A 22,281-nucleotide genomic window follows, 5' to 3' on the forward strand; every position below is an offset into this window, starting at 1 on the left:
GGACTGACAGCACCATTTAAACTGACACTATGAACTGTTTCTTTAACATAGAAACTAGTATCCTTCTTAAAACGGAAATCTGATGTGGAGAGTGTTCAAAAAGTGTGAGAGAGATATGTTTTAGTGTCAAAATATGTGTATATGAGTAGATAATAAATCTGAGCTCATTCCACAATTACTGACATGGAGTTAGGTTTAAATTTTCTGTCAACTTTGCATCTGAATAACACACTCTATTATCTTTCTGTTTGCATCAACCTATAAATAAATACAATTATACCTCCAGGTGAAGTGGTAAGATTTCCAATATGGAAATTCCCATATGGCTTCATTATGGACAGCCCAGAGGGAATTTACATTTCAATGGAGTAGTAGTATGATGTCGTACACATGCATTCACATAAATTATATATCATCTTAGCAATGGAAGAAACAGCCTCTGAATGATATCATTTCTTAAAAACCGTGAAAAAGAGCCAACATGCAGTGTGTCTACTACAGACTTCATACATGAATTACTATTTTCTGCCTTCTGCATAAATGTGAATCATCAAAGTTAGAACATAATGATGAACAAATAATGAGCAATCAGACAAAAATCAAGGCCTTGAATAAAATAATTTTCAAAAGATACAGGGAGGGAAAAAAACTCTACATGTTTACATGATCATGATCTTATCAACCTTAAGTCAATGCACAGCATAGCATATAGTTTAAAGGTCCCATATTTTACACTTTTCTGGTGTTTTATTTGAGGTCTTGATATCCATAAGAAGATATTTTTGTGGTTTTAAGTACCAGAAACCATCTCAGTATCCTTTTACATCTCCTCTCTTAAACTTATCTATAAAGTTCTACCAAGAACAGGCTGTTTTGTGTCTGCTCAATGCCCCTCTCTTCTGATTGGCTGACTGTTTTCTGAGTGATGAACGCCCAGGCCAACCACAGGTAATGGATTGTAGCCTCGACTGTAGCTAGGTAAAACCAGGGCTCTGGGTAAAACTCACCGGTAAATTGTGATGGCCACCACTGAGGATAATGTTATCCAACCTGTGGAAGGCTGTGCAATGACTAATTTGCCCTTGGTGAAACACAGAGAGCAAAGGAGAGGGGAGAAACTAGTACGACCATAAATGACAGCAAAACACAGTAGAGACTATCTCACACTGAGCTGATAAAACAAGTGCACATAAATTATGTAAATAACATAAATAAACATATTTTGTTTCTTTCAGGAGGGGTAGGAGTTTCTATAATAAGGGACCTTTAAAGGATAGGTTCACAGTTTTTCAAGTCTGTCCTAAAACACTAGTCAGATGCCTAAATGAACATTGACACATGTTTTTTTTTTTCACTGTTATCATTCCTCCTGTTCATACTGACCATTAAGAGATCTCCTCATAATGCACTTTCAATGTAAGTGATGGGGAACAAAATCCACAGTCCTCTTGTGCAAAAATGTATATGTGCATATATGTAATGTAGTTTATTTAAATATGAGACTTTATCCATCCAAATTAGTCAAATGAAGTCAATCTCTTTAGTTAATGTCTTTTTAGTGCCAAATTCCTTTTTTTGTTATGATCCTTCCACTGCAGCTGAACAGGAAAACACTGCCAATTGAGAAACAAAGAAAGGGAGAATTTTTTACTAAAAAGACTCACTAATGGTGAAAGATATCCACTTTACTTGACTAACTCAGACAGCTGAAGCCTCATATTATCTTTAAATAAGCTTTTAAATAAATTTTTACTCAAAACTAATGGCCAGTATGAACAGGAGGAATGATTACAGCAAGGAAAACCTCTTTCAATACCTGACTATTGTTTTAAGACATACATGAAAAATTGTGAACCTGTCGTTTAAGTATCTGTTTTACAGTAATGAACATGAATGTGAGGTGAAAAAGACATTTACTGAAGCATGATCACAACATCAGACGTGTTTTTCATGTTTGCCATACTCTTTATATTTCTTCAGCTTTGAAAGCTTTGCTGTCTGAAGTTATGAATGTGAAGGTTTGTTCCTGTATCTGCCGGAGAAGGCAGACTGGTTAGGCTTGAGGCCCCGGGCCTTTTGTTAAGTAGAGGGGACGGTAATTAGGACGGACTTCGTCTGGGGCCAATGGTCTAATTCAGTGGCGCTGTTAACAGCCTCACTAAAGATCAAATGCAGTGCAAACAGATCAAAGCAAGCAGAGGACTGGTTTGAAAAGGGGAGCTACAGCCTAAATTAATTACGGCTTTTATGCTCCACAGTCAGGTGGCTGAGAGGAGACAGGTATGTGAACAGCATGAAGGCAACACCTGGTCAGTGTCCAGGGGTGCAGTGTCAATTAAGCTGTAACTGAGGAGTGTGTGTGTGTGTGCTTGCACACCTGCCCTAAATGAGGACACCTGCACCAACCCTTCACCTGTCTGGCATGCTTGATTTACATCACCCCTCTGCTTTATTGCAACTTATTGGTTATGGTAACTGACCAAAGTAATTTCAGAGATTTGGGATAATGGCGACATCATTACAGTAAAGTCTGATGGGACACACAGCACGAGTGGTCAGACAGTAAGACAGGTTGTAAACTATCAAGCAGTTTAGCCAGATTATCTAAACCACGTCAGTTTATTCAAAATGTTACCAAAAATCAAAAGTAAACACAGCAGGCCAAACTTGAAGCAGGAAATCGATGGATGATTTCAGACATTTTGGGCACCAATTTTAAACATTGCTTGAAATGTTTGACTCTTTTTAGAGATACCCCTGTGTTCCCAAGCTGCCGTGTTTTCAGCAGTTAAGTAGGCGATCACAGTGTTATTATTACAGATAAGAATGATGGCCAAAACAATGAAAATAAAACCCAAGTTGTGATAAGTTGGACTTATCTTTTAAGTTTTTATGGTATTTATTGATAATTTTTTTTTACATGTTTCATCCTCTAAAATGTTGTGCATTACTGATGGTAAGATAGAAGTATCCTATTGTGTTTTTCGCTTTGTTTTTCTGTTTATTTTCTATGTTTTAAAATGTAGAATGTATTGTATGTATTACACTATCAAATATGAAAGAATTTAACTTCTAAGGGCTGATAGCATCCCTATAGGAACACTTATTTATTTAATTGTATTATTCCATTATTTTTATGTATTAAGGATTTATCGTATGACTATGGTCATTTTAAGATTTTTTGTCTCAGTGTAGTTGTGTGATGTGCTTTCGGTTTTGTTTTCACAAAAAAATCCTATCAACTACAGTACACTAAAATTAAAAGTATTTAATCTTGAATCATTATTCTACATCATTCAATTTCCTTACAACTCTGCTCTTTCCCCAGAAAGTTAAAACAACAACACTAAAAACAGCTTCCACCCTAAAACTAGACACTGCTCTTGAACATTTCCCGCTGATGTCACACTTGATCGGTTCCCATAGATGATGTCAGTGTTTACTCTTTGTTTACTTGGCTCCTGCCTGAGAGATATCACACCAGGCCACCACGTGGACTCGGGCCTGATGAGTGGATTCCGTAGTCACCGAGCCAGGGCCTCATTTAAGGCTAATCTGTTTGGCTGTGGAAAACAATGATGACGTCATCCCGTAATTTGGCCCCTTGTGTGAAGTATGGGATCTGGCTTTCATCTCTGAATTCCATTCCTGACTCCTTTTCACCACAAATCTCTGACTCTGTTTCTGCAGAATTCCTAGAGATTCCCTCGTGGGATTACTGAAATTCTGTTACTGCGGCGAGAATTCCAGCCTCGTGTCCCCGCGTTTCTCATCTCCTTGTTCAAAACACACTTCTGTTTTCTTGAATGCTCCATGTTGCAGCAAGATGACAAACAACCTATCTGAAATGACTAATGGCTGCCATGCATTATGGAGCCCTATAAAGATTAAGCCCAGTGCTAAGTGGAATCAGAGGGCTGTTGGGAGGTAATTACATGCCAGCCTTACAAACACCACATTTCCTTGGGATGCAGCCAAACCTGCTTTAGTTTTCCTCTTTGAACTGACTTAACCCCTGGCTGTAACCTGAGGGAGGATATACAGTATATGATCCCAGCTAATGTTAAGGCGCTGGACTTTTTAAAAAAAAAAAATCCACACGATTATCCTGTGGATTCTGAATTTAAATGAGTTCTCCTTTTATATCAGATGCCAGAACCAACAGAAAGCATGACTTCTTGACCATGCAAGGAGATAATGAGAGCCAATGGAGTTCTGCTACAAATACCACCCAGAACCTCCTGATCTCATTTCCTCTTTTCATATCTATCACCTCCCTCCTGCTCTCTTCATGGGTGGGAGCTCCTCGAATGCTGATCTGGCATCAACCTCCTTCTGTCACTAACCTCAACTGTTGCATGATGAATTATGAAGATGATGCAGGCGCAGTTGAAACTGTTTTGTGAATCTAGCATCCCCTGGAGTCAGCTGGGTGTAGTGATAGATGAATGGGAGGAGACTGCTGACAGAAGGTGTGTATTTGGTGCCACCTCCAATCTCTCTATATGAATGATAATTAGACTGAAGGGTTTGGTGCTAATACCTAAAGAAAGAGGGTAGGTCTGTGCTACCTGCAGACACCTCCACTACACCTCTCTGATAGCGCAGTAAGATGTTTCCTAATCTTTTCATGCATGTGCACACGCTCAGTCTTTACACAGCTTTGCACTCTGACGACAAACAGATTGGGTTGAATAAATTACACCATTCATTAACAGCTGCCCAGTCTGGGAACCTGATAAATGACGAGATAGAGTGAGTGGCGTATGGAACTGAGCTAATTAACAACTAATTAAGCATTCACAAGCAGAATCAGAATGGGATTGGGGCGGTAGTTGGTTGGAGTGGTTTGGACAGCGCTCCGGCTGTAGCTCCGTGGCTCCTGCAGTCGGCAGCACACAGTTCAGAGCAGGAGTGGATGGTTTGTGAGGGGCAGGATAATCATAGCTCCATAGCCCTGTGAACAACTTCAAAGTGGAGTCAGCAGCATGCAGGGTGCATATCAAGTGAACAGTGCAGAATGGGAGCTTCATGGGGGTGTTGTAGAGACCAGCTAAATGCTTTCAGATAGGAGAAAGTGTTAAGTCTCCTTTTTTCCCTTTTTTGCAAGTGCACTTTAATAAGCGATTGGCCTGTTGTAGAGGAAGTGTTTGCCATGCATAAATAGTTGTTGTTCTTGTTAAACTAGCTAGTGCTGAAGGAAGGGTGATGCTCTGCAATGTGGGATGGCATTTGTTTTCCCTCTTTTTTTTTTTTTTTTTTTTTTTTTTTTACTTTTTCCTCTTTCTTTCCCTTCTGTTTCTGTTTAAGGTTTCTATTTCTCCATGCAAATGAGAGAAGCCACATTGATTTGGCCTCCAGTTTCATGTTACTATGGCAACAACATAAAAACTACAAAGTGCTTAAAGCACAGCACTTTTATCCCTGTGTCCCTCTGATCATCACAGGAAATTAGCATACCGGGAAACAGGAGAGCTCACAGAGGAAAGCAATTGTGCATTTGGAAGGCCGCGCTGGCTGCCTGAACAAAAATGGGGTTTTGGGGGGGGCTTGGCGAATGAGTGGGAAAAACACACTGAAAAAAAGAGAAATAATCATGAGGAGAATATAGACCAGCAGAGGAAAATAATCATTCTCTTTTTGTCAGGAGAAGGTTTCATGGCATCTCATTCAGTGTTGTCACTGTTTGAATAAGTGTCATCTTGTCAACATACACATGCATGTTTGTGTGTAAACACACAAACTAGTCACATATTCTGTCTCCACCTCCCTCTTTCATACACACATAAGAAACACAAACATAGGTGCACAGTCTTCCTCATTTCATCATCAGCAGAGCACTGCAGGAGAATGAAGCAGCATGTTTCCTGCTGGCAATGTAAATGAGTGAGTATCTGCCTGCCTGTGTGATGTTGACTATGCGAGTAAAAAGTGTATTTCTGTGCGAGAAAGAGGGAGGATAGAAGGGTGGACACCAGGGCCAGAGCACCAAAGGAGATTTGAAGGCCAACATCAAACGCCGCATCAGCTCATTAATGCATGTAGGGGTGACCCGGACCCAGCACGGAACAACACAAACACATCAAAAACGCCTTCCAAAGCCCCCTTCTTGACCGTCATCACACTGAGCCATAGGAAGGCTGTGAAATCCGCCCACCAGCCCCATAGATTTGAATTGTTGCCTTGTTTATCATGTCTCACTGAGCTGCAGAGACAGACAAAGGCTACAGATAGAGTTTGGAAGGCATGGCATGGGGCTGTCAAATTTAGATTCACACCAACACCAGTGTGTAATGGGTGTACTTTCGCCAATGTTGTGCATGAGAGTGAGCCCAGACTACTTTTTTGAAAAGAAAGGAGACAAAAAAAAATTGCCTTTTCTCACACCGGTATCTGAGCCATTACACTGGTCAGATATCAATATTGTTTTCCAATTTTGCCTGCTGCACGAGGTGGTTAGCCACAGATGAAAAACGTTACGCTTCAAACTGTCTCACTCACTGAATCTGTCTGCCTGAAGGCTACCCAGCATGCAATTCTGAAACAAAGAGGTCTCTTTTTGATTTCTACACAGCGTGACCTTTTTTGATTGGGTGAGATTGGTTGGCATGGAAATCAATACTGCGTTGTGCATTTGATGCAGCCTTATCTCTTCTCCACACTGTCTGCAGGTAGAGGCAAGGGAGGTTTGTGTATGTGTGTATATCTGCGGGTATATGTGCACTTAACACTAACACTCTCTCACACCGTGTGGAACATAACAATAGTTCCTCTTCATGAAGTAAATTACTTTTGTGTGCCAGACAAAAAAAAAAAAGAAAGAAAGAAAAACAGTTTGAAATGAGTCTGAGCAGACTGAAAAAAGAAAAAAAAACAACAAATTCTACAGTTATTTTGTTTGTGTCCATACATGATTTTGGAAACATCACATGGTATTACCATTAAATATTTTCTCCAACCTTTATCATTTAAGCTTTAGGTCATTTAGCGTATAGCAGTTTCCCCTAAACTAATCATGCTGCCTTTTGAACCACAACTAGATTCAAATGACAGAAAAATAAACATATCATCAGAAGAGCCATATTCATTTGTATTAATTTTCAAAACAGAAACTAAATCTTCAGACAGCTTAGTGAGTTCACAAAGTGTGGACAACAAATCTGTTTTCTTTATCTCACTTTAAAGTGAGCGCTCATACATACAGTCTTTCATCTGAAGACAAATATAGCTTCACAGTGTTGTATTTCTTCTTTGTGTTAGGATGCCATATAGACATTAAAAACACATCAGAAGACGCTCAGTAGGTGATAATAAGCTCAACCTCTCCTCTATGCTCAGTCAATTTCAGCTCAGTTGGGAGCTGAAATTGACTGAGCTCTGTTGGCTGAGCTGAGCAGCATGTGATGGAGAATCATCAAAGGTGATCGGGTAGGACTACGTCCTGGTTAGCTGTTCTGTATGTGCTTTCTACTCCCAAATCCTGCACTTACACACCCCGAGTCAGAGTGTTCACATCAGGGCAGTCCAAGCAGGGACAAAGCCAAAGGACCCGGAAGAAAATTGAACTTCACTGGAGCTCACCACAGATTGAATCCTAAATCCCCCACAAGACAAAAACTTCAAAGTTCAAACTCTGTGACAAACTTTCCCTGTGTTCGAACTGTGCCTTCAAGTGCACTGGGAATATAGAAGCATGCTAGAACGCATTTCAGAGTCGCCATTATGTGAGTTTTTGCTCCTTTGGGATATCTACTAAAAACCCATTTAATCAAAAGCAATCTACAGTCTTTTAGAAGATTTTTCAAAGAAATTCCTTGAAAGGAATTCAGCAGCAGATAGGCTGATGCTCATTGTTGCAGTTCAAAGCTCAACTGTAATTTTCATATAGTAATTTGACAATATAATATAAATCAGCTCAGGGTGTTGGATAGTAGGCATGTTTTTATGAAAGGACTCATGCAAATCAGTATCATGATAAGCTACTAAAAACATCTATCTACATAACAAAACATGATACATAAGGATGCTAGCCATGTTTTGGCATGATCCTGTCTGAATTCAGCCTACGGGGCTACTTTAACATCCTCAACAGTCTTTTTGTGCATATCAATAGCCACAGCAACCAGCTGTTTCTCACTGCGCACCTCCAAAAGGCGCATCTGAAACCATTTAAATCAAAAGCAGTCACAGTTTCCACAGTGCATTATAGGCATTCCAGCGTGGCCTTTCACTCATGCTGTGTAGCCTCTCTCGGCAGGGGAGCACGGTATAAAGTGGGCACACAGCAACACAAATATGCGGCCCACTGCGCGTTCCCCTCAGGAACACTAAAGGAGGAAGAGACAGAGAGAAACAGAAAGAGAGAGAGAGAGAGAGGGGGAAGCTGAACAACCTCGGAGTTTCTTTGCTCTGGCTTCTCGGGTTAAAACCTTTTCCCTGCCTCAGATAAGAACCTTTCTTCTTCTTTGAATGCTTTGTCTCCTGGCCAGATCAGGGGGAAAAGGGAGAAGAAAGAGGAGCGCTGTCTTACTGGCTCACCCCTGTGGTGGGTGCTCATACAAAAGGAGACAGAGGGAGAGAACAATGGTCGATGCTAGCCTATGGACGCGAGCTTCATTTACAGAATAGTGTACTGGGCATTTAAACACATATGTAAAGAGATTTTAAAGCTCTATTAAAGGATTTTTTTTTAAAGCAATGCTGAATCAAATGACTCCCTGTAGTGTCAAGTGTTGTTCTTCTTGTCGAGCCCACTGAGAATCAACACACAACCCACACCAAACCAGGACCAAACCACCTAACCAGAGCTAAATGTTGAGGAAATGTGGTGTTTATTATGGGACTATTTATAATCTATTTTGGAATTTTCATATATCTCCATATTCTACATCAGGACATGTCCGTGTGTATTATCTTAGTGAACTTATGGCCACTTACCACAGAAAAAAAATATTTAATGATAGAATTATTTGTGATGTATCATGAAGACAGATTGTTGCTATGGATATCCGCAGTTTAACATAACATGCACACTGATTAAATGGTTAAAATATTGACTGGAACTGGTTTGAGGTGTACTGTGTAACACACACAATGAAAACTAGTATTTTCCGTAACCATGGTATCCTTTAAATAGATAATGCCCAGTGATTCTTCTCATTATCTTCCAGTGAAATTTCCATTTCTGTCGCTTAACAAATCCAGAGGATTTTACGGGAGTCCTGGCATCACAAGATACATGTTTCATCAAACAAGTCATTAGTCTTTTAGCTGGAGCTGGCAGGTTCAAACCATCATTGTCTTCTTTTCATGAGGAGGACCGGCAGCAACAATTACAAAGAGCACACACAAGGCTTTTAAATTCATCCCTTTCGTTGTACTTATGTGCACAAGATTTAGTTTTAGTTTTCTATTCTGTTTTTACAGCAGCCTTACCCGCCCGCTGACTGAAAGAAATTTGCAATGGAGCAAGTTGTTAGCTAGATGAAGTATGTTCAACGCACATTACATCTTATATACTTACTCAAATCAAATCTCTTAAGAACTCTATTAACCATTCATAAAATGAGCTGAAAAGCAAATATTGTTGCATAAAGAAGGCCATATGGTTCCTTTAAGGGGTTAACTCTGTAGGACCACACCAACACCACCACCAAAAAGCTACTGGCAAAGACATCATGAGTGATGTGTTTTCATTCGGCTGGCTGTGACACAATTGTATGAATAATTTGATACAGTTCAGGGTTGAAAGGTTATCTATTTATACATTATGAAAAAAGTGCCTTTAAGTTTTATAAGAGAGCCGTCTGTACCATATTTTCTAAACTCTTGTACCTCAGCATGTTAAATAACTAACATAATTACACACATAACATAGAATTTACATAGAACATTAGTGCATTTATTCAGTTTAGTTTTAGAGCCATGAAAAAATAGATTCACCTGTCATCTGAGCACCTCTCAGTTTAAAGAAAAAAGTCTTCCTTTGTTCCTTTAACTGCCTGAAAATTCTCTAATGAGAAGTTAATTTGTCAGTGGAAAATGTTGAGAAAACCATTTAACTAAACATTTAATATAAACACAAGACAGTAAAATGAGCTGTCATTGAGATATGTGATCACAGTACAGTAGGTTCTCTATTTATCAGATCTCTATACCCAGGCAGATGTAAAAAAAAAAAAAAACCCAAAAACTTTCATCACACACTCTTCACATCCCCTTCACAACTCATCCCAGTTCCTCCCATCAGGCCGCCATGTTAAAAACCTCCTGGCATGTCCATATCAACTGCCATTCACATGCTAAACAACACTTGCACTTACTGTACTGTCTTTAAGTCTATATGTGCAGTACATATATTTCAGTGCTGTATATTTTGGCTACATATATGTTTTTATTCCTGTATGTTGTCTGTGAGCCATGTCAAATTTCCATCGCAAGGCAATAAAGTTTTCTGTAATTACACAGGAATGACATAAAAACTTTAACACCATCACAGCAATGGAGAACACTTGATCCGATGTTTAGTGACCACTGAATCATTTCATGAACAGTTGACATCCTCTCTCATACCTGAGCATTGGGTGTTGACCTCACTACTGAAGCGGTAAGACATGTTATCTGAGAGATGGGACAGCCGTTGACACTAAATAAGAACTGCCACAGAGTGAGAGGTCATCCTTACCGTTGCCCCCAAACAACTGTATTACCTCTCCAAGCCCTTTGGCCAAGTTTAGGCCACCAGATGACTCCAGTTGTTGCCTCCCCCCGGGGCAAAGGCATCCCATCCACACCCGGTGGTCTGTAGTCATCTCATCTTTCATAGAACACAAGAGGCAGGAAGTATCCACAGGGATCAACAGATGCAGGGCAAAGCCACAAAATGGCTTCCTCCTGAGCTGGCCATGTGGCTCCTGTGATTGTAAACCTTTGAGCCTCAGAACAACATACAACACACAACACAATACCATGTACTCTGGCACTTTGAGGTTATGCCTCAATGAAATTTACTTTCTGCAGGCTTAAGGACTGTTTTGGAGAAAATCAGCGATAGGTGATGTGGACACAGCAACAATATGTGTGTGTGTGTGTGTGAAAGAGCGCAATCTCTGTTAACAGTGAAACCCCTGAAAATACAAGCAAATGAATCAGTCTCAGTGGTTTTGATAGTGTGTGTAGAAAAGTTAGATTGCTTATTCAGTCAGAGCAAACTTTTTTTATTCTCTGTAAAGCAGCACAGCCACAGAAATTATTTTAGAGTATGGACGGTGGCGAGGGAGAAACCTGCTGAATGCCAGAGTAAATAAATAAAGTAAATAAATCGGTGGATAATGTGAGGCAATTGTAGGGGTGTGCATAATCAGGGATTTGGAGGCTGCTCACTCTGCTGCTCATCTTCTGACTACAAAACCAGGCCCTGCCACCCTTCTCCACCCCCCCTTTCTGTCTCTCCCTCTCTCTCTCCAGCCGGCGATAATCTGTTCCAGCACACTTGCCATGAAATGAGCGATGCAGGACTCGTAATGCACTGGACAGGCAAAGCCTAACAGATAACATAAGCCCCCTTCACTGCCCTCCCCTCCTCCCAAACCACCCGCCCCACCCCCTTCTCGCCATTACCAGCCCTCATCCCCTTCCACTGGTAAATCAAGGCCCTTCAGCTCTAAACAAGAGGAAGAAGATTTGGTTCATTACAAGGGAAGTTGTTTTCTCTCCCCAGCTCTTCATCTGATATATAATATCTGTGGTGAGCTGTCTCGTCGCTTTATGCTTGCGTCATATTTCATCTTGACTCTCGTGACCTTCGCTGTCAGGCACACAATGAGAGGCGGTTGTTGTGGGTTTTGTTCTCGTCTCCTGTTTATAGTTGTGATTGTCATTTGGCTAATGTATGCGTGCATATATACACGTGGGCCTTGAAGCGAAAGCCTCGCAGAGCTGACAGTGGTAGTCTGTAGTCTCACGGGGTGGAAGAAAGAAGCCTGTTTTGATGGTGATGAATATATAATTTTTGTATTATTTTTTCTTCTTTTTTTCCTCTGCTAGAGCTGTCTGCCTTTTAGTCCTGTCTCCTTCCCTCTCTTGCCTTTACTTCCTTTGATCTGGCTTTGGTTTGAATGTCATACCATCTGGATGAGTTCACTCTGGATGAATCTCTCTCCACAAACGCTCAAATAAAGGCATTTTTCCACAAATTCCATATGTTCATGTGCTTTACTTTAAACCATGTACATTTCACTCCCACTTACTCACTGTGATAAGCAGCGAAGTCTTATTTCTAACAGGGGAAACTGCATCTAACAAAGAAGAAATAATGCTCTTTCATTTCTACACAGTGGCCTGAAATGTTGGACTAGCTAAAATGAAAGTAGTAGATCTTTAATACCACACAGAACTATTTATTGTGACACTATAATATGGGGGGAAAATACTGATGATGAAAAGCGCTGAACAATGCCTGTTGAATTTATTGTGCCGTTACTGACATCAGTTAGTGAAAAGATTAAAATAGTTGGCCCATATCCAAAAGTATGCAGTCCTCCAAAGAAAACACCCCAAGCTCTACAGCTTTTCACTTGGAATCTGCGTAAATGTAGATCAAAAAACTTTATGAGGGTGAGGAGTGCATTCATCTCTGTGAACGACAATTGCATTCAACTGTTGATGGGGACCTCCCTGGCAGTATGTTTGACAGCAAACAGCAAACAGCCCCGACTGTGATCGATAGACTCCCAGCCCCTGTCTTCCCAAGTGCCTTGTGGTTTTGGAGGTTCGGAAAATCCGCCACGAAGCGGGGCCCTCCCATCTCGTCTGAACCAAACATTGTCCGGGTGGCTCCTGCTCCCATGCTCCTCTCTCGCTGGAATGCCGGCATGCTGAGGATAACAGGGTTTCCTAAGATCCGACCGGGACCTCTCTAATTTGGGCATCCACTCCTGCCACTTCCCCTGACCAGAAACCATTTTAAATTGGTGGCCACGTAGGAGCTGGCATTCCCCTTTTCCTCCTTTTTTAATGGTTTGTTCACTTCTGTGGCTCTTTCTTGGTTGCTCTTTTATTTCTATCTGTCTCTTTCCACCTCTGTCTTGGCTTAAACTAGAAAGTTCATTTATTTCCTCTCTGAGTTGTTGTCCATCATATTAAATCGTGGGCTTCAGATGCATGTACAAACATAAAACCCTGCCGCCACCACCACCATCAATGCCACTCCACACACACACACACACACTAACGCACACACACATACTATCAGTGAGAGGCACAGCAGAACAGCAGTAATGTGTTAGCGCTCTTCCAGCTGTGTGTGTGTACGAGCAGGTTGTTCCTGCCAGTGAGCGCTGAGAGAGTGACAGACCACCCACCTGCTCTGGCTCTTCCTATTGATGTCAGTTTGGCATCAGTGGGAGGGCAGCTAATGGGATTTTACTATCAGCACCTCAGTGTAGCCACCATGTCAGCTCTCCCTCCTCCGTAGCGCTACGCACAGTCAAGCAAGGTAAAACTACTCGGCTTGGATTGCTGAAGACTGACTGTGAAAGGCGCAAAACGTTTGGCACAACATAATGCAGTTTTAAAAACAGTGACTCACAGGCGATGTGAGGTACTGTGCCAACAGAGAGCCCAGAAATAAACCAGCCTGTAAGTGAACTATCAAGGTCACCTTTACATACCACAACCTGTCTGGCAGGGTTAGGCAGCAATGCATTACTTAGTAAGTAGTGTAAGGGATTGCAATTCAAAATACAGTATTTACATCACAGTTACAAATCCCACGAAAACTCTTACTTACATAATTTGGAGGGTTAAGAATTTGCTGTCGTACAGGGAGTTTGATGTATGGTTGATATCAGTTTATTATCTGTGTGTTCAGAAGACACAAAAGACACAAAGCTTGGTGGGGCAGGAGGTGAAAGGCAGTTAACCTAAAAGGGCAGACATGTGGTGACGGAAAAGTTAGTTTTTATTACATTTTGTATCTTCTTAGCAGCTAGCTTCCCACCGGTAGCTTTTCCTACATTCGGTTGGTAAGTCTTCAGCTGAGCACGGGTCTTCTCTGAAGCGCTGTGTGCGGTCAGTCACCGGAGCTAAGATTATGTTGCTGATGGTCAGTAAATACCTCCTAACCATTGGCTGGCTGCTTGTTAAAACACAATGTCTTGCTTTCTGTTTCTACATGTGTTAAATAGAAAATATGTGACTTGTGGGTGTTGCGGCTTTGGAGTTGTTTAAAGTCGCTTTTGACGGAGCCGGGCTGTGTGACAAAAAGTAAAGAAACAATTGATCTTAATAATTACTTTTGCTGTTGTGTAATTTATAAAGTAATGTAATGTTTCAATTAGTAATCTCTAATGAGTAATTAAATGTGTTTTTCAAGTAGCTTACCCAACACTGCTGTTCTGTAACCCCGTTAATTTAAATTCACACTGTCTTTCTTGTCAAACTGTGGTTTAGTTGGACATCCTGGAAACTTTGTGTTACTGCAGTGTTCAGTAACAGATTTCTGCCAGAGAAGGCTGGCATTATCTTGTGTACTCATAATGAAAAATATCAGTGTAAAGCTGCTACACTCATTTGGTGTCTCACTGTCACATTCACATGATCACAGGCTGAAGTTTTGTGAATGGTGACTAATCACTTCAAGGTGTTAAGAAGAGTGTAGGAGCTGAGTGAGTCTGGTAGAAATGAGTACCTCATTACTGCATCTAGTCACTCTTCCTTCACCTGGCTCTGTCATAACAACACTGCACTTTTACAGCTTTGTCTTACCCTCTCTTTCTCTGTGTGTCTCACTTTGTGCTTTTTCAGCTTTTTATGGCGCTCTCTTCCTCTGTCTTTCAAAGTTTACAACTATTGTCTGAAAGTTCACACTTTTAGTTTGGTGGCAGCTTTGCACATTTTTTTCTTCTCCTTTTTTCTTTTTTCTGCCTTTCTTCCTTGTGTGTTGCTCCACATCAGAGATCCAGAGAGGGGCCTTTTGTGTCTGACTTTGCCCCAAAGGCAGTCGTCATGCAAGGCAGATTAATAATTACAGAGTACACAACATCGGGGAAAACAATTTCAACATCTTTGATGTCAAACATGAGAGAAACCAAAATTACAAAGAAAAAAAGGATGACGAGGAAAGGTCTTGAAAGATGGTCTTTCTTTCTGTCTGCCTCTCTCTTGGCAGTACTTCCTGTTATTGTTGCTTTCTACTGTTTCGCAGTGCATTAAAAACATTAAGGAGGATTTAAAGGAGAGAGGCGTCTGCCCCTGGAGGGCCACATTTGAGAAGTGGCATGGCAACTTTTCTTTGTGACAATGTCACTAAAGATGAGAAGGAGTTATATATAATGTTTCATAGGATTTGGTCCATCTGTTTACATGTTAGGGCACATCAGTAAGCTCATGAGATGTTGTTTGTTTTGTGTACCATTAGGATAAATAGAAACCATGGCCAAATATAGGAGGACAGAGCTGTCGTGGCCCTGAGTTATGATTATGGGCTGTAATTGAAAGGTTGAGGGTGCTCTTTCCTTTGCTTTGCTATGAAACTCCCTATAACTGAAAAAACCAAAGATCATTGGAATGAGAATTTACAGTCTCTCCTGTCTTGTACTTTACAAAACCAGTACTTTTTTTGTCTTGTATAATACTGAATGATTGGCTGCGGGGAGCCCTCCAAACATAAATGATACTTCTCCCCTTTAATAATAATATTGAATGAATATCAACAAATCACACACAAAGTGACCACAACCACAACTGAAATTCAAACACGTTTCCTGTGAGATCCTGTTGATCCCTTCTGACAAAAGCAAATCCTTAATTTGGGTTTGTTGAGGTCAAGCTGCTTTCATATCTTGGTTTTTCTGTTGTAGTTTGTTTTGGTATCATCAACACCCACTGTTCTTTGACCAGTCATTCTGTAACAACGATAACATATATAAATCTTATCTTTGTCTGCTGTGTGTAAGCCATTGTTTTGGGAGACTACTGTAAAATATAGCTATGTGGAAGTATAGTATTCGTCACTGGAAGTAGTTAAAATCCCCCTGCACTCAAAAATGTGTTTTTCTTCTTGTTCCTACAGTTGGATGGTTGAGCTTCACTGTGCAGAATGATGTAGAAGACTGTTTTCACATTCATCTGCTGAAAGTGAAAAGTTTCTCTGAGGTCATTGAAATGATTGAAAAATTGATTTATGACATCACAACCAATTTGGAGCCAATCGTGATTCAATATTCAACTTAGACAAATGTGATATGGGAACTTCAAGCCTCCAGTGCACAAACACTGAGAATTGACTTTTCAGTGAAGTAGGAGACATCTTGTGTCCAGCGGTTCAACTTCTGAGAGGAAATATATTTACATATTTATAGATTCTGGACTTTTTAATGAGGGAGAAGGAGTAGATGTTATTTTAAGGCTTTTAACAAGTTAAGTTTTTTTGTGGAAAAACCATATCAGACACAGATTATTATTGAAAGTAGAATATGTTATATACATCTTAAAACATGTCTGGAGGGGATCTTTAAGCTACAGCATCACCACACAGGGAAGGTAGCGAGCTTCATGACCAGCTACTCATAAAAAATCAGAAATTGAAGCTTCAAGTCAAGTTGTCAAAGAAACATATGATGTGAATTAAAATGATAAATAAAATGCACTTATTATCTCTTGTTTCATGTAATTTATTAGAAAAAGAAAACAATAGTTACTATAATTATTGAGCAGTAATTATTGAAAAAATGTAAAAGATTAATTTCTCCAAGGAAGGTGAGGTGATTTTAATATTTGATGCCCTGATCATTGATTTCAATCGTGTCTGCAGCACATTTGTGAGTGATTTTTCAACCCCTACCTTAGTTATACAGTAGTTATAACCCCAACTATTCCACAGGCTGTGAGATGTACAGTATGTGACTGGAGCACAACAATCATTCATGAGTTTTTCCCCCCAAAAGAAATGATGTAGCTACTGAAAATGTTCCATGATTTTGAATATACAATAGAATTTACAATAGTTGAAACATTGCACTGGGACATGCAGTTTAGCTATAAAGTGACTCCTGAACACTGGTGACAAAACAAGTAAAATTTTCTGAACCCTTAATAAACATAATTTATGCTTTACTATAGATATTATTTTCATATATGTGAAATATATTGCATATTCAGTGCCTGCACTGTATATATTGTGTGATTTTACTTGAGTTTGAGAGGTTTGGGGATCAGGTGTAAAAACTCATTATTTCTCTTCATTTTCATCTTCATTTGAATTCTTTGTGATATTTAGATGCTGCTAATCGTCACAGTGCAGAGGAGGTTAAAGGATAGATTCACAATTTTTCAAGTCTGTCTTAAAACAACAGTAAGATGCCCATATGAACAGTGAAAGAGGTTTTCCTCGCTGTAATCATTTCTCCTGTTTATACTGGCTATTAAAAGATCCTCAAATGTGGTCTCAAGGCAAGTGATAGAGGCCAAAATCCACACTGTGTCATTTTGTGCAAAAATGCATTTAAAAGTTGATGTGAAGCTTATATGAGGCTTGAGCAGTCAGAGTTAGTCATATCAAGTGGATATCTGCCACATTTACAGTCTTTTTAGCATCAAATTCCCTCTTTGTGTTTCCTCAGACAGTGTTTCCCTGTTGAGCGGGGGTGGAAGCATAGTAACAAAAAGAGGAACTTTGGCACTAAAAGATTGTAACATTGAAAGATATCTACTTGATTTGACTCATTTGGATGCTGAAGCTTCATATTAGCTGCACAGAGGGAGGATTGTGGATTTTAGCCCCAAACACTTACACTGTAAGTACATTATGAAGGGATCCTCTAATGGTCAGTATGAACAGGAGGAACGATTATGGCAAGAAAAACCTATTTCAATGTTCCTTTGGGCACCTGACTGTTGTTTGAAGACAGGCTTTAAAAATTGCAAACCCGTCCTTTAAACTGAATAACAGAAGCAAGACACATGGAAACACTTTCCTCAGTTTGCACCAAATACTGCATAGAATTCAGTGTTTCTGACACATACATACATCTTTCACTTTCAGAATCATAACCCAAATCACATTCACAGTCGTAGAAACAGCAAATGGAGTTAAAGTGAGAGAAAAGACAGTGTTGGCATTATCCATGTTGAACCTGCTGTACTCCCAGCTTCTCCATTGCAGACATTCTGGATACACAGCTTTGAATTTGACAGGTGTCAGTATGGAAAGACTTCTCCTTTCCTTTAAAAAAGTGATCGGTAGTGTTACACTGTGTGCTTTAACTGTGACAACAGGAACTGAGGCGTCAAAGCTAAAATGACATGGAGGAGAAGCCCCATTGTACTTGAATCATGACAGCGAGCTCCCTGTTCGAGGGATGTTGGCGCGTCATCGCAGACGTACAGTATTTGTTGAAAACAGTCATCTGGAGCGGCTGTGACAGTTTTGATGTGTCTTTTGTTTATTTACTGTATGTGTTTGTATTTGGGAAAAACAACTATAAATTTATTGGAACATCCTGTCATATGGAGTCCATCTGATCTGTGATGAATCTGTGATGGAGGTGATTGGGTTCATCACTGGCCTCGTGAAATCCATAAACTGTTAAATATAGGCTGTGAGTTTGTTGAGTTAATGCTATGATACCTGTACGTATCTGATACCACTCCACCTAAAGTCTGTTTGAAAGTGTATTTGCTCCAAATCACAGAATTGTATCTTTACAATTGGTGTGTGTTAGTTTAAATTACACCAATTACAAGCAAGTTAGGTTTGTTCAATGGGCATTATTAAATATTTGCATGTAAGCATCAGCAGAGACAGTGGTTTGCCTTAAGTTCATTTTGTTCCATTATTCTTTCCAAATAAGAATAACTAGCCTCCATCAGACGTCACTGTCCATTTGCTTTTATAACACACATAAAATCTTGTCAAATGAGCACAAATTGTACTGTGGTTTCAATTGAAGTTAGTTTCTTTACCACAAATCAAATTATGTGTCAATAGCAAAAATTAGATGTAATATTGTCATCTGTTCTACACATGTAAACATTACAGCCGTTAAGTTTAGATTAGGAAAACAAGTTGAGGTTAAAGCTGCACTGATACATATTTTCATACTAACAATAAAAAAAAGAATGTGTAATGTGAACGGGGTCACTCATAGTGACGAATCCACAAAGAATATTTACCTGACTCTGCTGTTCCTTCAACTCTACAGAGCTCATTGTTTTGCTTTAGTCTGCAACTTTGCTGTTTTCATTCATTTTCACTGTACTCTTCAACCTCTTTTATAGCCAAAACAAACAGCTGTTTTCAGCAAAAAAGCTCTAAAAACCCACTCTGTGCTACCTTACAAGCACCAAACAGCTGACAGAGAAAGTTAGCAACTAGCTGGTGCACATAATGGAGCATTTAGCCGCTACAGAGCCAGATATTTTCCCCAGGAGTTGTTGAAGGCTAAAGCAAAGCTAAAAGGAGAGTAAATATTGGACTGACATTTCTCAGATGGTCAGAAACACAACCCCAAGTAAAGGCTAATGTTGCTCTGTACCTGCTGGATGTGTAAATAATTTGCTAACATGCTCATAATAACAACTTTACAAAGTGATAATATATCATGTTGTTTTGTGTACAACTTGTTATGCTGCCCCCAAGTGGCCAAAATGTTCACATCTCATTATATATGTAATTGTTTTATTGAAACCTAATGTTATGTTCAGGCAATTAAAAATTCAGACAGACAACTGCAACAGGTCATAATGACATAACTAGTGCTTAACATTATGATATCCTTTACAGCAGAAAACAGTTTGGAATTGAACTCAGGTAGTCAGAGTTGATGGCAGCCCACAAAAGTGCTAAAATATTCAAATCTACCCTTGTATTGCACACAGTTAAAATGGGTTGTTAACTTTGATGTTAAAGGTAAAAATAAAAGTTCAGATAAACCATCCCAGACATGCTTGATGTGATGACATGGGCTGACATGAGGTAGCAGCGTAGATGGGAGGTAACTGGGTTTACGGGCAGTGTGGGCAGCTGTTCACTCAGCAGGTAGGAGCAGCAGTGAAACCACATGGAGCAGGTGTGTGTGCTGGGCAGTGAGGGAGCTGACAAGCAGCAGCAGGTGGAAAAGAAGTTGCAGGCCTTAACTGTGAGGGTAAAGACAGACACAGAAAGGTCATTTTTTAACATCATGACCTCTCGCACCTTGACAGCTTCTGTCCTTTCATGGACTAATGAGAAATCAAGGTTCAAAGCTGAGATATATTTAACCTCAATCACTGTTCTGCATTCACACATATCAATACTTCACCCATAAATCAGTTCTATTTAATCTGTTCATTGAACTCTGTTCATGATAGACGTTAATGACAAACCCTGTATAAAATTAACCTGATGCATCAAGTGGTTTGTTACACAGAACCATCTGAGAAGTTGTTTTTGGAACCTGTGTTAGGCACTTTCAAAAAATACTTGACAGGTGATTGGATGAACTATCTGTCTATCATCGTCTTATCCTGCAAGTCAGCTGGATTCGCAAGATCACAAGATCTCACAAGAATCCTCATAGGATGCTGATTGGTCCGAACCACTCGTGGTTCAGACACAAGTGCATAACTTGAAGCCTCACAAGATGGATTCTCACGTGATCTTGTGATCTTGCGAATCCAGCTGCCTTGCAAGGTAAGTATAAAATAACAGTCACAACTAAATAAATCTATTTTTTAAAATTCAAAATTTATATGAAGACACCCAGTGTGACACAATGCAGTCATGAATATTTGATGGTCTTCAGACTAATTTTAATGGAGTTTACTGCTGGTGGAAAATACAGTTGTACAAAGATTTCTGAAATATTGGAATATGTTAGTGTTTGTATGCTTGCTTCGGCTGAACCAGCAGTTTATTTCAGACGGTATGCTACCACAATTATCGAAACATTTTTTTGAAAGATAAAAAAACCAACGATGTTTAACTTTCAAACTGAATATACTTGATTTTTAAATATGATTTTACTCTTGGAGCATTCAAAGTATTTAGCATCTTTATTGTCTTTTTGACACATGTATGTAATGCAAGGTCATTTGAAAATACATTTTGCAAGTTGCATTTTTCCCTCTGTACCATTCTATAAATATTTTTATTTCCAGTAGGAAGTACAAAAGAAGACGATATAGATAAGAAAATTCCACTTGTGGAAGATTACACAAAGAAGTTGATTTCCAGTGGTTTGGTTTAGATATAATGGGGGTAATGAGGAAATGTGTCAGCAGCATTAGTCTCACTAAGAAGCTGCCTCAGATTCCTCAGAAGATCAAACCAAGGCACCACTGATTGACTACCAGCCTGACATCCACTTCCAAAGACACGGGTTGCGATTGTGAAATTCCTGGTTTTCCCTGTAATGGCTGACGTAGACATTCTGCAAAAATCCCCCAGAGACCTCAGAGTGGGGGGGAGGGCAGGTGCCATCCAATCAGATCTGTGAAAACATCTCTGGGTTTACAGTATATGCAGAAAGCCTTTACTTCAGCCTAGGCTTTTGATGATTAAGACTAAAGAGTCTTAATTCTTCTACCTCATTTCCTTAAAAAAGTGTGAAAAAGCAGAGAGAAAAGAAAAGAAAAAAGAGCTCTAATACTGAAACAAACAACAGGGATGCAGCTGCATTCAATTTCCTGCTGCATGCTGTTTCTATCACAAGGTCTTTTCAGATGCACCAATTGAGCCGAGGTTGGGAATGGCCATGAATCTAAACCAGTCTTTCCCTCTCCACTCGGCTTAATGAGGGCTCCATGTAGGAATGTCGGTTCTCACCCCACACCTTTTCCCCATGGGCTTTCTCGGAATGATAAGGAGGAAACAATGCGTTCTTTACATAATTTGCCATCCCCTGTGGCCAAAAGCTGAAACTCATACACAACTTCATCTTAATCATTAGTAAATTCATAAACAATTTTAATATTTTCCACCAGAGCTGATGATCTACCGTAGCACCCCAGAGCCAAACCTTTCAACTGTGCAAAAAAAAGAAAAAGAAAAGAGAAATACCTCAAACTCAGTTCCTGATCATGTACGCAGGTCTTCCATGCTATTACTGCAGTGATAACTCAAAAAAAAAAGAAAAAAAAGAATAGTGGGACACTGATTTTTCCATTCTTAAGCTCGCTGAAATGATATGTTCCATCTGGTTGCAAAGAGAGATTGTTTTTGTATGGCCAGATGAAATTGCAAACATCCCTGCATAATTATTTCAAAAAGCATCCTGTTTTGAATAACACTGTGCTATGAAG

General features: G+C 39.8%; 1 long non-coding RNA gene across 1 annotated transcript; it reads left to right on the plus strand.

The window, feature by feature from the left end:
• The first annotated feature begins 873 nt into the window (after positions 1 to 873).
• Positions 874 to 21,655, plus strand: LOC122976495. The gene is made up of 3 exons (XR_006400946.1): positions 874 to 948; positions 3,914 to 3,919; positions 21,645 to 21,655. It is a non-coding gene; the product is annotated as an uncharacterized LOC122976495 (long non-coding RNA).
• The last annotated feature ends 626 nt before the right edge of the window (positions 21,656 to 22,281 follow it).

The sequence above is a fragment of the Thunnus albacares genome, chromosome 3 (genome assembly GCF_914725855.1).
Source record: "Thunnus albacares chromosome 3, fThuAlb1.1, whole genome shotgun sequence".
Taxonomy (NCBI): domain Eukaryota; kingdom Metazoa; phylum Chordata; class Actinopteri; order Scombriformes; family Scombridae; genus Thunnus; species Thunnus albacares.